Below are 16,510 nucleotides of genomic sequence, written 5' to 3' on the forward strand. Positions count from 1 at the left end.
CGCCATGTGGTCACCTCCGGGGCAGACTGGAATCGAACTCATGCGGAAGTGGCTTAAGCTTCTTAGTGCTGCCCTTTAGCCCCCTGTGCCACCAGGGAGGGCCCAACACAAATTATTCTTATGAGCCCTTGTCAGGCCCTGGCACGTGCGCCTATAAGTTGCGGTCATATGTGATACCGAACGCCAGTCTCGGTTTCCCTTGGCCAATAAAAAGAAACAGTTTGAGGAGAAGGAAAGTGGTTTAATTTGCCAACACATTGAAGGGGGCAGCGGACATGTGGGCTGGGGTATTTATCCAGAGTCCAGGTGTATAAGGAGGGAGGAGGCGGTGGGCCAGTCTCAGTATCTTATCCTTGTGACTCGAGTGTTTGGAGATTTTGGGGGGAGATAGGTTGATGTCCCCTTGCTATTGCTATCACCTGATGGTCAGCAATTCCAGTGTTATTTTCTCAGCATGGTCTTTTCCTTGAAATGTAAAAGCAAGATTGTTAAGCCTTGAAGGTAAATAAAGGGAATGGGAGAGTTTATCTGGTGAGGCAAGAGTGGAGAGACAGGTTCTATTACTGTACCATATTTACATTTGTCCCCTTATAAGACCAAGATATTTATCCCTCCAGGTGGGATCTTCCACTGTAGACAACCGGGGGCCACAAGCCCTGCTAATAAGCAATTAGGGGAAGGGAGTGGCACAGAGATGAAGACATGGGGTTCTCTGCTCTTCAGGCTTTCACCAGGGGGCAGGGTGTGAGGCTGAGCTCCAGTGAGCTGGGTGCCAGGGAAGGGAGTGGCCGTCACATGTGCCACTGCTACCAGGCCTAATGCCCTATGAAATGAAAATACGTTCTGTGTCTGTTTTAGGTTAGTTTTCCAAAACATTGAACCTGAAATGGAGGCTCTTGGGACAGTGGTTTATTGAGGGAGTGCTCTTAGCAGAACTGTAAGGAAGTTAAGGGAACAGAACAGGAGAGGGGAAGAAACCAGGTAGACAGGGGTTCAACTTGAACAAACCTCAGTCTGAGCCCATGGGGGGCTCTGAAGTGAGAAAAGCATCAGGGAGCTGTCCTTCCTTGAGGAAAGAGGCCAACCTTTCACAGAACAGCCCTACCCGTAGAATAGCCTCAGGCCTAACCGTAGGCAAAGTAACAATCATCCAGGCATTTCCAGGAAACTCTGAGAAGAGTGCAGTTGTGAGCAGTTAGCAACCACCACTCAAAGCAGCTGTGATGCGGTGTACAAGCCCCATAGGGCAGGGCATCAGTGACGTGTCCTAACGCCCACCCTGTGCATGGCCTGGATCTACCTGCCCCTCTAAACTCATTCCTTCCAGGCCTCCAGGCTCAGTGTTTCCAAGATTCTGGGAAAACAGACTGGTGTTGAGTTACAGGGAATACAGTTCCCATGTCTACAGTCCTGGAGGGGGTCCAAAGACTGTGAAAGACACTCACCCTTCTCTACCCACATCCATTCTAGAGCCTTCCCCTTTGGATTGCAGTGCTAAGTGGCTCACCTGAGGGAGTGCCCGTGCCCCAACCCCAAGTGATCTGAACTCCTTGCCAGGCAGTGGCTGCTCTAAACTGTCTATTTACACAGGAGAACCAAGGGACACCGCAGTGGATCATCTGAGTGCAAGCCATGTGCTTTCCTGCTTTATTCTGTAGCCGTGGTCCTGTCTCTAGGACACGGGCCAACTGCCACCTGGTCACACTTTGCTCCGCGTGCCAGCACCGCTGTACTTCTCTCTGCCTCTCTGGCTACAGGCGCAAGAAGCACAGCGGCCAGTTATCGCCTCCGTTGTGGGACTCCTTTGCATGCCCTGGTCGAAGTATTACTCTGCAGAGGACCAGAACTTGCAGACCTACAAACCTGAAGCTGTGGCAAAAAAAAAAAAAAGTCCCCAGCTATGTGGTCAGTAGCGATGAAGGCACTTTGGTTCCCAGATCCATGTATTTTACCTTCTAGGGACACAGCCTCCCACAGTGGCCATTGGCCCCTTTTCAAAGGGTGCCACCCTCAAACTGACAGCTCAGCTGAGCCTTCCCCAGACTGCTCCAGCAATCTATGAGGATAGCAGCTCAGGTGGGAAGACTGACCCTGGGTAAAATGACCCTGGGCTGTAGCTAAAGCTCCTTTGTCAAAAGTGTTGTCAGAGGTGATGTTGTAGGGAGCCTCCTAGCAGTTGATCAATGTTCTGTGATTTCTTGACTAGTGGGAACGACTGAGACAATGAAATAGGAAAAACTAATCTGTATTGGAACATGTCATTCCTGGTCATGATGAATCGTCCCTTCCAGAGTGGACAGGGTACAATGCAGTCATTTTGTCACCAGATATTATGCAGAGGAAAGCCCCTACCATGAGGCTACATGTGTGAACTGAAAGGGGTGAAAGAGGTACAAGAGTGGAAAGTGACAGGCTGGTCTAGGTCACCTGTTCCTGAGCTGACCTGTGATCCCCAGATGCTTGAATCTGTGAGCCTGATTTCAGACATGACGCTTCCATCTTCTGATGGCTGGATGCTGGGGCTGCCTTCATTGATGACTTAATGGGCCTGACAGAACCAGCTCATGGCTCGTTCAGGCTACGTGGCCCTCCGTGTCCTACGGTCAGATGTTCTGTCTCTACACGGGTCTAGGAGTGTCATTTTCAAGTGGTATTTGGCTTTGTGCTGCAGCTGGCATGATGCTGGTCTGGAACCTGGGGACCTGGTCTTGGCCTAGCATGAGGGGTCTGGTCTGTGACTCCTGTCTTGGGGTCTACACATTCCATGCAGTGGAATACCTTGACTATGAGAGCTGTGATCTAAGGTTCAGATTTTGAACCGGATACAGAGCCCTTTCTTTCTCTGGCTCCGCTTAAAATGATCAGTTTTCTGTTTTATACAATAAACAGGTTGGAGTAGTATTGTCATCGGAATAGGCCTCCACCCAAACCTAAAGAGGTCTGCTTAGTAAGCATCATGCATGTTTCCTAGTGAGAAACAAGGTACAGTCATTTGTCACTTACTGTGAGCAATAGGCTGGCATTCCAAACCACTGGATTCCTAAAAGTGTCACTGTGGTCACTCCCTGTGGTTACTAGGGAGGACAGCCCTGATTTGTAGGGGACAGTCCTCACGGAGGCTCTCAGCTAGTGTCCCTCCAGCATCACATCCCCTGCAGCCTCCCCAAGGAACATAGCCAGCACATACGTAGTAGATCACTTTTTTTTTTTAAAGATTTATTTATTTATTCGTACAGAGCTGGGGTACAGGCCAGAGATGTGGAGGGTGAAAGGCTTCACCAGAGACAGAGAGGCTTCACCAGAGACAGAGCGGGGAGCAGAACAGGCAGATCAACGAAGTACACTGCTGAGGGGAGCAGCGGGCGGGCCAGGAGAGGTCTGCCGCGCCATGTGGTCACCTCCAGTGCAGGCAGAGATCGAACTCATGAGGAAGTGGCTTAAGCTTCTTTGTGCTGTGCTTTAACCTGCTGTGCTACCAGGGAGGGCCCTTAGTAGATCACTTTTGTTGTGCCCATTTCTGTTCTCCTTTTGATCGCTGTCTTTTTGTTTTACCAAATAAAATCAAGCATCTTGCCTTTGTTCCATGTGGGTCATTGCCTATAAGAACCATCTCAGCAATTGCTGGAACCATCTGTTGAGATCCTTGCCAGGGTGCTAAGTCCTGTGTCCCAGGAGAATAACCCTCTTGCCATTAGACATTTTGAAGAGTGTGAAGTATTGCAGCATTGTGGTTTAAATTTGCATTTCACTAATTGACAATTGATGCATTTTTTTCATGTAGTTACTGGGATTCTTTGGTGATGTTTTTTAAACTGGGTTGTTGTCCTCTTATTACTGAGTTGTGAGAGTTTTTTATATATTTTGGATACAAGGCATTTTTTTCAGACATGGTTTTGTTGGCAAAGAGGTGAGAGTAACTCTGAAGGCTTCCTCTTGGTAACCTGGGCTTATTTCTATGAACTGGGCTTGCAACTCTCTGCTCTCACTTCCTACAATCTAACAACAGCCCTGCCCATTCACTGCAGCCTTCCTGTAATGGAATCCCAGCTTGTCTGCCTCCTCCAGCTCCTTCAGAGGCAGGATAGCCCAGCAATTATGAGTGTGCCCTGGAGACAGAATGCCTGTGTTTGACTTTGTACTTGCAGGGTGATAGGCGTCAGTAACTTAGCTCTCTGTGACTTGATGATGGTGTTTGTCCAGCAGTAAAATCCTCCTCTTCCTTGTCCTCCTCCTCTCCCAGCCCTGTCTATCCCTGCCACGCGGTCGCCTTTCCTCCCAACCCTGCCATCATAAGCCAGATGACTTTCGCCTGTCTGCAGTGGATGGTCATGTCCCAGTCTTACAGACTGTGCTTACTTGCCAAACTGTTTTGTCTACTTAGTGTCTCTTAAAGCATTTGCTAAGCCTTGCTAGGGCCAGATGTTACATGTTCACATTCATATTTTAGATAAAACTAGCCAGGACCGGTATCTTGTTAGGGGAAGAATTTGACATCTATGACTATTTCTTCCATTTTGTACATCTGATCAAGTGTTTCCGTGTCTTCCTGAGTCAATTTTGATAATTGATATTATCTTGAAAATCATTCATTTTCTCTAGATTTTTACAATTTACTGAAGAAAATCTTCTGTATAATTCTCATAAGGCTTTTCAACCTCCTGTTATCCATGATTATGTCTTTTTTTTACTCCCAAAGTAGCCTATTGAGTTTTCTCTTATCTTTGGTTAGACTACCAAGTGTTTGTTGTTTTATAGGTCTTTTGAAAGAGCTGGGCTTGGGATTTGCTAGTCAAGTTTACTGCTGTTTTTGTTGGTGTGTTTTCTGTGTAACTTGATTCTGCTTTCATGATTATTGAGTCCTTTACTTGAATTTCTTAGGTTTACTTTATCATTGGCTTGTTGGGGTTTTCAGCATCTTGAAAAGAATGTTTTGCTCATTGATTTTCCATTTATCTTTTCACAAATGTCTTTGAGGTTTTAAATACAGCTTTGGCTTTTATCCATATTTTTATATTTGGTATACTCTTGATTCTTCAAGTGTCAAGGGTCTTGGCTCCTCTTCAGCCTGACTGCCCTTTACCACAGCCCCACTCGCTGGGCATGTCCTCTGTGCACATTAAGTTCAAGCCACCCTGACTTTCTGTTTTTCCAAATGGCTCTAAAGTTTTCCTGTTGGCCCTCTGTCTGGAACATTCTTCTCTTCCTGATCAGTTTCCTCCCACACACATTAAGTGCTGAAGGAAGGAGACTCAAGAAACCCTATTTGATGCCTCCAGAACCTTCCACCATTCTCTTCCTTGCTCTCCTAAAACTCTGTGACTTCACTAGTATCAGTAAGTAATAGTTATTTGTCTCTTCTGTTAGATTATAAGCTCCTTAGGAACTGAAACCTAGTCAATTGCATGACTAAGCACAAATTAAGTACTTAACAAATGTTAAATAGGTGGATGATTCAAATCCCCCCTGCTTCTATTTTTGGTGTTTATACCATCATTCTGAGTGTTAATTCGGGCAAATTAATTGCTATGACCAATACACCAAAACAGGAAATGGATCTACATAGTAGAATTGTGTTTTTCACTTCTATAATGGCCAAATGTAAGTGTCAGCTGGCTCAGGGTTTTTCCACATAGTAATTTAGGGTTCCAGGCATATTTCATGGCCCCACCCACTTCCTCATCGTCTGTATGCAACCCACAGAAAGGATAGAATCATAAAAGTGTCACTCTCTTCTTAAAGCCTTGCCCTGGAAATGGTACCATTTCTGCTCCAATTCCAAGAGCAAAACTCGAAATTAAGGAATGGAGAACAGCTGGCCAGGAACGCACTGGACATTATTATCATGGGGGGGACAGGACGTGGATTTTGGCCCACAGCTGGCAACTTCTGCCACAGTACTCTCCTCCAGCCACCATACGTTCACATGCAGATCTTATACGCAGAACATATGCTCACCCCACCCCCAACCCCAAGGTGAAGACCCAAGGTCCCATGCTATCCCGCTTAAGCAACTCTGCCAGGCTCCAGTAATGCTGCTTACAAACCCATGATTTATGCACTGAGCCACCTGTCTGTCCTTCCTCACTCAGCGTCCCCAAGGGGACTGTGCACAGGGGTCTGTAGCAAGATCTCCCATTTGGAAAGAGAAAAATGGAAAACAGAAATTGATCTGTAGTGATGGTGAAATCTCACCTAGCCAGAAGTGGGAAGACGTTGCAAAACAAAGCTTTGACAGGTCAGGCGCTATCTTCCTCCACACACTCTATAGCCTCGGCCCACTGTGGGGATATGTCGTTGACCACTGCTCCCAGTGAGTCATGCCACTTTACAGCTTCCCCTGATAGCATTTCGAGTATTATTTTAGGGGTTCAACAGTCCAAGGCTTTCTCAGGCCATGCTTGTGGGACTTTGCAATATAGTTCCTCAAAATCTTAGGTGCCTCATCTATGTGCTCACAGGCAAATGGTGCCTTGTCAGTATGGCCAAAGTTCTCTCGTAGACATAGCTTTTCTATCTACTTGATTTCTTTCTTCTTAGTCTCTGTCCCCTTTTTGACTTAGTGCAGGTACTTTGAGTCACCTGCCAGCACACTTCAGAACGAGAAGGCTACCATTGAGCTACTCTTTCCCACAGGCTGAGTCCCTGTGTTTGCTGAGAAGTCTGAATGGGACTTCCTGCACCTTTTCAGGCTTATCTATAATTCGGGCAGCATCTGGAAATAGTGACCTCCCCTAACTCTGACTGTGGGTCGCATATATGTGTGCAGGGTCTAGGACTGCACAAGGCCTCTGCTGGCAAATATTGTTGAATGGCCGAATGAGCAAATGCGGAAGTACATGCCCATTGGGTGGTCCTTGCATTTGCGGAAGTAAAAAGTTCCCCCCATGAAGAATTTTATCCTCAATGAATGTCATTGTTAGTCATTCTCTTCTTGTTTGGAGGGTCAAATATATAAAATAAACTTTGCTGCTTATTTTCAAATGGACCATCCAGTGGCTTTAACTGCATTTATAATATTGTGTAACTATCACCACCTTGCCAATATGTTCTTTTTTAAAAAAAGGTTTGTTTACTTATGTACATATAAATAAATAGGCCAGAGGTGTGGGGGTGGGGATGAGAGGATTCATCAGGGACAGAGACAGAGTAGGGAACAGAACAGGCAGCTCGACTGAAATCCACTGCTGAAGATTTATTTATTTATGCATACAGAACTGGGCCAGAGGTGCAGGGGCGATGAGAGTCTTCACCAGAGACAGAGTGGGGAGCAGAACAGGCAGATCGAGGAAGTACACTGCCGAGGGGAGCAGCGGCTGGGCCAGGAGAGGTCTGCTGTGCCATGTGGGTCACCTCTGGGGCCCAGAGAGAGATCAAAGTCATGCTGAAGTGGCTTTAGCTTCTTGGTACTGTGCTTTAACCTGCTGCGCCACCAGGGAGGTCCCTTGTTGTATTTTGTATTTTTTTACTTTTCTTTTTCCTGGATCCTTTATTTGGTCCCTATATATATATATATTTAAAGATTTATTTATTCATACAGAAGTGGGGTACAGGCCAGAGATGCGGAGGGTGAGAGAATTCACCAGTGATAGAGTGGGGAGCAGAAGAGGCAGATCAACGAAGTACACTGCTGAGGGGAGCAGCGGGCGGGTCAGGAGAGGTCTGCCACGCCATGTGGATCTCCTCCGGGGCAGGCGGGGATCGAACTTGTGAGGAAGTGGCTTAGGCTTCTTTTGCAATGCATTAACCCGCTGCGCCACCAGGGAGGGCCCTGGTCCCTATATTTTTACTGTAAGTGAAGCCATCCGATAGTTTTCTCTTTCTTTCTGACTTATTTCACTGAGCATAATCCCTTCTAACTCCAGTCATGTTGCTGTGAATGGCATTAGATTATCTCTCTCTCTTTTTTTTAACTGAATAGTATTCCACTGTGAATTTATATCACATCTTCTTGATCTAGTCATCTATTTTAGGGCATTTGGGTTTTTTCTTACTTATTATAAATGTATAAGCATAAGGATGCAGGTATCCTTTTGAATTAATGTCCTTTGGGTAGATCCCTAGGAGTGGAATTGCTGGGTCAAATGGCAGCTTCATCCATTTTTAGCAGTGTGAGGAACCTCCACACAGCTGTCCATAGTGGTTGGACGAGTTGATTCCCAACAGCAGTGCAGGAGAGTTCCTTTCACCACATCCTCGCCAACATTTGTTGTTGCTACTTTATTTAATATGTGCTTGGCCTATTTTTTTTTAAATTGGGTTGTTATTTTGTTGTTGAGTTTAGGAGTTCTGTATATTAAATGCTTATCAGAAAATGATTTCAATCTCTTTACCCATCTTTTATACATTCCTGATAGTGGCCTTTTATGTACAATTTAAAATTTTTTTATAAAGTCCAATTATCTACTTTTTCTTTTGTTGCTTGTGATTTTAAGAAAATTCATTTAGGGTGTTCCCTGGTGGACAGTAGGTTAGAGCGCAGCACTGCCAAGCCGATCTCAGCCGCTTGGGTGTGAGTTCTAACCCTGTCCTAGAGGTGATCCACATGGTGCAGCAGACCTCTCCTGTCTCTCCTGCTGCTCCTCTTCATCCATCTGCCTGTTCTGCTCCCCACTCTGACTATGGTGAATCCTCTCACCACCCCTGCACCTCTGGCCTGTACCCCAGTTCTGTTTGCATAAATAAATAAATCTAAAAGAAAAAAAAAACAACAAAAAAATCTCATTTCAAAATCCAAGGTCCTGAATCTGTGCCTCTATATTTTCTTCTAAGATGTCTATAGTCTTAAATGTATCTCCCCACTCTTTTCTGATCTCCATGTTTCTAGTGAAAAAGACAAGCTCTATGCGGAGACTTCAGGGCCAGTAGATCAGCCAAAATGTAGCCACTGTGCACTGGTCAGCTGTTTAGGAACAGGGGCACTGTCCCCATGGCTATGGCTCGGAATGCGGATGGTAGCTGCTTATTGCAGTGTTCACACACAGCCCATCTTTCACCATACAACTGCCTGGTTGTATCCAATCAGGCTCCCAAGGTCTGAAATAGTTTACTTTGGTCTCTCCCCCACCTCCTGCATAGTTAAATGGTTGTTTTGGTAGAAAAACTAGCCCCCGGAGCTTCCTAGTTGACTTTCTGGGATGTCATGCCCTAGTCATTTTCTTTCCAGACAAGAAGCTTCACTGATTTATAGAAATCTAGTATCAGAGAGGCTGCCCCACCTGCACTGAGACCACCCAATGCTCTGGGGCCATGGCCTGTCTAAAGCCAAATTCCCACCCCTGAGCCTGCTGATTATTTTCAGTGTTGAAACAAAATCGGCAGGTAGGAAATGTACCTTGGATTTTGGATCCAGGCCTCAAACACCCTTTCATAACAAAAATAGCTACAAGTTATTGAATCATTTGTATTGCCAAGAATCTTAATTGCATTTTTCCAGTGGACCCCTCAAAGGCCCTGTGAAGTATGTAAAATGTCACCTCTACTGATAGGAAAAATGTGACCAAGAATCATTAAGAGACTTTCCCAAATCCCATCATCTTCACACTCCAGCTTGCAACTTCAAACGCCTACACTGCACAGTGTTATCCCCTGCGTGGGATCCTGAATGTCCCTCTCTTCCCTATCCTGCCCCCCAGTCAATGTGCAGGACAGGACGACTCCCTGTTCCCTCACCAGTACTCAGATGACTCCCTGTTCCCTCACCGGTACTCAGCGGCTATCCTTCTATAGCCCTGGACTTTAGGCATCACCTCTTGACACGCAGCCCCAGGCCACCTGCCTCCTGCCCCACCTTCTGTCAGAGGCAAACACCAGCAGATCAGGCCCTGGTGGCTGCCCCAGCTCTCACTCCTCCTTGTGGAAGCCAGATCTCGGCACATTTCCATCATGGGGCAGCTTCAGAGACTCTTTCCTGGCCCCTAGTTTGTAGTTTGTGGTGGGCCTCAAAAAACATCTCCCTCCAATCTCTCTCTCTCTTTTTTAGATTTATTTATTCATTTATGCATACAGAACTGGGGTGCGGGCCAGAGGTGGAGGGGCGGTGAGAGGCTTCACCAGAGACAGAGTGGGGAGCAGAACAGGCCAACTGACGAAGTACACTGCTGAGGGGAGCAGCGGGCGGGTCAGGAGAGGTCTGCCACGCCATGTGGTCACCTCCGGGGCAGGCAGGGATTGAACTCATGCGGAAGCAGCTTTCGATTCTTAGTGCTGTGCTTTAACCCACTGCACCACCAGGGAAGGCCTCCTTCCAGTCTTTCTAGGAAGTCTAAACTCAGTGCTCCTGGAATCAGGCCAACTGGGAATGACTCCTAGCCACGTCACTTCCGGGCTGTGGGCTCTGAGCAGCCCCTTAACTCCGTGCATTTTCGTTTCCCCACATATAAAGTGACAGCCCTGAGCTCACAGGGCTGTTGTGACCCACATAAAGCATCAGGTGTGTAGAGGCACTGGATACTCATGAGCTGTGTTTTTGTGACCCCCATACACTGCTGTGTCTCTTGGCGCTTTCCTCCCCAGCTCTGCTACTGGCCTCCTGGCTGTGTATCTGACACTTTCCCACCACCTTACAAGCGGGAAACAAGGGTACAGCAGGTCTCTAGTCCGCCTAGCTTAAGAAAACACTTGCAACACAGTGCTGACTTTCAGCCCAAGTTGCATCACTGTGTGAGTGCTACATTGGTGCCAGCTGGTACTGTGTGCAGTCAGGGCACCAGCCCATGAGGGAGGAGCTGGTGGTCTGGCTCCCTTGATCCTTGGCCCCACTTTCCTTCCAGGAAAACAGTATGTACAAGTTGACCCATTTAACTGTGAGCCCCCACCCATCCAGGTCTGGGCCTCTGCACAAAAATAGCAGAAGAAATCCAACCTTTCTGGTTTTTACTTGATTTTATTTATTTTTGTTTTAACTTATTTTTTGTTACTCTATTAATGTACATTTGTTGTAGAGAAATGTAGAAAATACAGATAAAGAAGAAAGTAAATTAAACTCATCATTCCTACTGTCAGGAAAATTGCTATTACCACTTTGTTTCTTCTTTGTGTATATTATACCTAAGTAAATGGATATACTATGTTTTATAACTCCCCTCCCCCATTAGTCATCTATTGCTGTATAAAAAAATTACTTCAAGACTTAGTGGCTCGGGTCTTCCCTGGTGGCACAATGGGTTAGGACACAGCATTACAAGTTAGCAGCAGCCACTTAAGCGCAAGTTTGATCCCAGCCCCGGAGATGACCCACCTGGCATGGCTGACCTCTCCTGACCCACCCGCTGCTCCCCTCAGCAGTGTACTTCATCCATGTGCCTATTCTGCTCCCCACTCTGTCTCTGGTGAATCTTCTCACCACCCCTGCACCTCTGGCCTGTACCCCAGTTCTGTATGCATAAATAAATAAATCTTTTTTTTTTTTTCTTAAATAACTTAGTGGCTCAGGACATAAAACCTCAGGAGTCCAGGGGCAGCTCAGTGGTGACCCAGGCTTGATGTCTCTCTGAGGCTGCAGAGTCAGCTGCATCTCTGGGGCTGCATCACTTGGAGGCCTTGAGGGCTACTGTGTCTGCTGCCAAGATGGTTCACTTACAAGTCTGCCAGGCTAGGACTGCACATCTGCCAGGAAGTCCCAGTTGTTCCTTATAGACCTCCCCACAAAACACCAGACTGTCTTCCCTCAGAGGGAAGAATCCCTCAGAGGGAAGAATCCATGATGTCTTTGATGGTCTGGCCTCAAAAGTTCAACTCTATAATTTCATCAACCCCCTACTAGTTACACAGGCTAGACTACTCAGCATGGGTTGGGACAATGTGAGGGGTGCCCCCCAGAAGGCAGGGCGCCCCTTGGAGGGTAGCCGTCACATTCTCTTTAAACAACATGTCCCCGGCATCTTTCCATGCTAATAGAGGCAAATTAATCTTGCCATTTCTGATGACAACATATCAAAATGCAGCACAATTAATTTAATTGATTCCCTATTGTTGAAGAGCAGCTGCTTCTAGACCTGGCTGGCTCATAAGCTGCGCTCCCCACCCCCAACCCGCCCTTTAAACTGGGGGATGAGTCCTGTCCCCCAGGCATAAGCAGGGACTCAGAACCAGGGAATGGTTAAGTCGGTGACCTGTCACACCTGGGTCTGGTGAAACCATTTTTACTCTAGGTTAGAGAAGAAATTAATTGTGTCCAGGGCTTCCTTGGAAGGGATACTAGCCATTGGCAGGACAGCCTGGCTTCCTGTCAAGCCACTACCCATTTGTGGGGACCCACTACCCTGCACTCTGCTCATTTGGGAGCTCCTGCTAACTTTAGCAGTGCTGGGAAGGTGCCAGTGTGTCTGGGACATGAAAAGTTCCCTTCCTGGCTGACCAAGGAGTTGGGTGGGTTACAGGGTAGGAGCGGAGGATGTTTTCTGTGCGCCCTCCAGCATGTAAAGAAGACTGACCTGGCAGGCCCCAAACCTAAGAATGGGATGTGATATTTATCTTTTGAGGCACTTTTGACAATTTTCTTTTTTTAAAGATTTTATTTATTTATGCATACAGTACTGGGGTACAGGTCAGAGGTGCAGAGGTGGGGAGAGGCTTTACCAAGAAAGAGTGGGGAACAGAACAGGCAGATAGACAAGGCACACTGCTGAGGGGAGCAGCGGGCGAGACAGGAGAGGTCTACTGAGTTTTGTGGGTTACCTCTGGGGCAGGGATCAACCTCTCACTGAAGTGGCCGTGGCTTGGCTTAGCTTCTCGGTACAGCACTCCAACCCACTGCACCACCAGGGAGGGCCCACTTTTGACAATCTTCCTCACTCTCCCTTCCTCACACACCCGACCCACCCGACCCCAGTCCTCACTGGCCCAAATGAGGTCACGTGCTGTATCGTGGAGTCAACTACACAGCCTGACCAGCCAAAAGGGCTGGATGTCTGGAGGCTGCAGACCGCAGGCCACAGGGAGGGTAGAAAGTCCCCGAAGTTCCCAGCATCCAAGTCCTGTGCCTGTCATGATCCTTCACAGGACTCTGCCTCTGATACCAACCCATATCTCTTCACCAAGTACCACCCAGCCCAAGACTGCGTGAAACACAGAGCAGACCCCTTCCTCAGGTGAAAATCTGCCAGAGACCTCTTGACCCCAGATCAAGTCTGGACTCTAGGGCCCACGCTGACCACTGCTCTCATTAGCGCTCTCTCTGACTACCAGGCTCTTCATGGGCCTCCCTGTCTCCAGGCAGTGAGGAACTGCTGATATCTGAGGTCTAGAAGTGGATAGATTGACTCGCTGCCTCTCTAGGATTTCTGGGCCCAAATTCCAGCCCCCACTGCACCCCCTGACATGCAGGGGTCAAGGAATACTACCCCATGATCTTGTCCCTGTGACCTCTGTAAACTCTGAACCCACACAGGCTTCCTCTGCCCTTCTGACCCTACTGAGACCCTGGCAGTGGGTAGGTGTGCAGCAGCTCCTGGCTGAGCATCTCAGTGCAGAAGCTCTGGGCCATGCTCCAGTCAGGTAGCCCTCGTTTCCTGGTTCTCTGGGGCTCCCAGTTCTAGGGGGATCAGTCTTTCTCCACTTTACGCTATATGTGAAGCACCTTCAGGTCTCATCTGTCCAGTGGTGTCCTGCCTCCTTTCCTGACCCTTCACGAAGTGGTCCCAAAGCACCAGGTGCTGTGTAACAGGGCAGGCAACTTGCCAGTTGCGTCTTGCAGATCCGGCACCCCAGCCAACAATGGCCCCTCTTGCTTTGCTTCCAACCTGTACATCCGACGATTGTCAGGTCTGCAGACTGTCCACATACTGATAGCTTTCAGATTAAAGAAAATCTCCAGTCAGACTGACCCTTGACCTCAGGCCTCATACACTCAACAACTACTTAGCACCAGCCTCTCCTTGCCCAAGCTCGTTTTCCCACCCTATGCACCCCATCTTGGGAATGGGACTGCTCCTCCTGGTTGCTCAGACCAAACCTGTGGAGCCACCCAGCTTCTTCTCCAAAAGATGAGAGATGTCATCTTCTCTAGCAAGTGCTATTGTCCTACTACAGAATAAATCTAGCTCAGCACTCCTCATCCCACCTGGGTTGTTGGGGCACCCTGATGCCCCCGCATCCACTCTGCCTCTCAGTGCATCTGCTGCCCAGGGCAGTGCCTACTGGCTTCTCACCCCTTGATGAAGCTGGGCCCTGAGGTCTGTGTCCCAGGCATCTTTCCAGTGAGGGCACCTTGCCCGTTTCCTGTGAAACAGCATTTCCCTCCCAGACACCTTCACTTCCTTTTCCAGTCCGCTAATGATTCACTATTACTATGTCATTCTCTTCTGTTGCTCCCTGAAGAGGAGGGTCTTGCTTGTTCCTCAGTGTCCCATGCAGAATGCTGTGGGCAACTGATGGTAACACAGGGTCAGAGGGCCTCCATGCTGGCCTAGGGGTTAAGTTTCAGCACTACCACCACAATGCCCTCCCCAGGCAAGGGAGATGACCCACAAATGGTGCAGCAGACCTCTTCTGTCTCACCAGCTGCTCCCCTCAGCAGTGTATTTCAGTACACCTGCCTGCTCTGCTCCCCACTCTGCCTCTGGTGAACCTCTCACCCCACCCCTGCCCCTGCCTCAAACCTCTGGTCTATACCCCAGTTCTTCTATGCCAAGTAAATAAGATAAAAATTTTTAAATCTTTAAAATAGAGACAGGGTTAAAAGGCAGCAGTAACCCCTGCCTGGAAGGTGGGGAGTTGTTCAGGCAGGAAATGCCCTGTGTTTGGGTATAGCTGTGAGCCCCATTATGTGTCTTGTGACCTCCTGGGAGAGGGAGACTTGTCTGAGCTTTGTTTGTTCTCCCGAAAGGGCTGGGGGGAAGGGTGGCTGCTTTGCCAGGGAAGGCCTTTAAACCAGCTTCCACACGCACCAAGGACACTTGTAAGAGAGACCTTTGTCAGCAGAGTCTGGGCTCCAGGAAGGGCTAGGGTCAGGGCAGGCACAGGGCAGGGAACACCCAGAAGGGTCTGGAGGTGGGCTCAGAGGTCCAAGCCCAGCTCTGAGTCCTCTGACTCATCTTGGCAAAGAGCACCGCTGTGCTGTTTCCTCGTGTGTAAGAAATGGAGGTAAGTACTGTGTGCTGGGGTGATGGAAGCACAAGGATTGACTCACACGGGAGAAGCAATGCCCCAGCAGACCCTGCACCTGATGCTTTTTCTGACCTTCTTGAATTGAACCCCACCCATGCTAGCCCATGTTCACATCCTGGGTGTTGAGCACCATATAGATCACTGCACTCTCCTCTCATGCTGCCTTAGACAAAGTGCACCATCATTGGGCCGTGATGCGTGCCGAGGAAGGGGTTTAAGCACCCCACGTTGAGAAGTAGCCCCTAGAGGTGAGGCCTTTTGGAGGCCTGTGTCTGCCTGTGGCCACCTGAAGTGCTAGATCTCAGCAAGAGAAGCTTCCAGCAGCCCGCCCCTCTGCCCCATACACAAACCCTGGGCTAGTGAGTGGGCACACACGAGTGGGAGCGGAAGGGTCCCCACAGTGGGGCCTGTGGACAGTGGTGGTGCTGGCAGGGTCCCACAGTGACTGACTTGGGCAGGACGTGGCTTGAGGGCCATGGCCTGGTATCCTCCACAGGATGCCGCTGCCTCACCTTGGGTTCAACTCATCTGCTAGAGCAGTTCACAGAGGTGACTGATCCTTGGCTCCATTTCCAGTCCCTCTTTCTTCTCAAGAGAATGGGGGAGGGGCAGGGTTGGAAATTTTAAGCTTCTAATCCTAGCTGGGTCTTTCTGGTAACCAGCTCCACCCAGGAGCCCACCCATGAAATTCCAAAGGTTTCTGGAGCCCTGTGTCAGGAACTAGATATTAGAAAAAAGACTCTTCTAGTGTCTTGCCACTCAGGAAATTAGAAAAGCTTCCGGAATTTTGGACCAGGAATTTGGAGCAGAGCTCCTTATCACACATATGCTAACAGTGTTTCCTTTCAGCCTTGTCTCTTCAGCGGCAAGAGGGCATTTACAGTGCTGGTTATCACATTCTTAACAGCCATCCCACAGAAGCAGAGGGGCATGGCCTTCCCAGCAGGCCCCCTGCTACTGAAGTCAGGCTTCCCTCTAGCTGTCATTGGGCAGAGCTGGGCCACATACCCCACGAGAAACCAAATACCAGCAAAAGAGGATGGGCTAGTCCAGCCCCATTCCAGGCTACCGCTGGGCCTGAGGAGGGGCTGCTTCCTTTAAAGGGCTCCTCTGAGCGGGGCATGGCCTTTAGAAGCTGAGGAAGAAGGAACAAATGGCTTGGGGCCTCTTGACCGGAATTGCAACCAAGCTTACATGAAAGGCTGCAGTTGAGAGTGTGAATGCAGGGGAGGGGAGGGATCCCTGGAAACAGAGCACAGGGAGCTCTGTTCACCGCCCAACCTCATGCCCCACAGAGAAGCAGTAACCACTTCCTAGGAGGTGTTTAAGGAGATGCCCTTGTCCAGGCCATCATTCAGAAATGGGGGGAGTGAAGCTTTGGGACCTTACCTAGATGCCTTCTCGC

General features: G+C 48.6%; 1 protein-coding gene across 1 annotated transcript in view; it reads left to right on the forward strand.

Moving 5' to 3' along the window:
- Window positions 1-16,510, forward strand: part of GCK (glucokinase (hexokinase 4)) — a 34,028-nt gene that overhangs the window by 8,516 nt on the left and 9,002 nt on the right. The window lies entirely within an intron of this gene.

Source organism: Condylura cristata, unplaced genomic scaffold (assembly GCF_000260355.1).
Source record: "Condylura cristata isolate star-nosed mole 26May11 unplaced genomic scaffold, ConCri1.0 scaffold00004, whole genome shotgun sequence".
Classification (NCBI taxonomy): Eukaryota; Metazoa; Chordata; class Mammalia; order Eulipotyphla; family Talpidae; genus Condylura; species Condylura cristata.